This window comes from Brassica oleracea, chromosome C7 (genome assembly GCF_000695525.1).
Source record: "Brassica oleracea var. oleracea cultivar TO1000 chromosome C7, BOL, whole genome shotgun sequence".
NCBI lineage: Eukaryota > Viridiplantae > Streptophyta > Magnoliopsida > Brassicales > Brassicaceae > Brassica > Brassica oleracea.
The window spans coordinates 3,952,819-3,953,184 of NC_027754.1; positions in this window are offsets into that span (position 1 = coordinate 3,952,819).

Below are 366 nucleotides of genomic sequence, written 5' to 3' on the forward strand. Positions count from 1 at the left end.
CAGCTTCAAACTCTTCTTTCGGGGCGATCACCTCATTGGCAGAAGAGTCACCCGATGATGAGTGTGAGAAAGAATTCTTCTTTGAAGATCCTTTTCTTGAAGACATTTTATTTGAGCAAAGAGAGATCTTGGAGAAAAATTTCCTATCTTGGAGGAATCTTTTCTTAAGGGAAGAAGTGAGTAAAGAATTTGAAAAATTTACTTCCCTTACTTATACAATTTTTTTTTTACTATTCACCTTTAATCTTTCGACAAACGATTACGTCTAATTCCACTTTGAACAGACCATACCGCAAGCTAGGACCTAACACCTAGGTCCACGGATCCTAGCTAGCTGGGGGGGCTAACTGTTGGGGTCAAAATCGG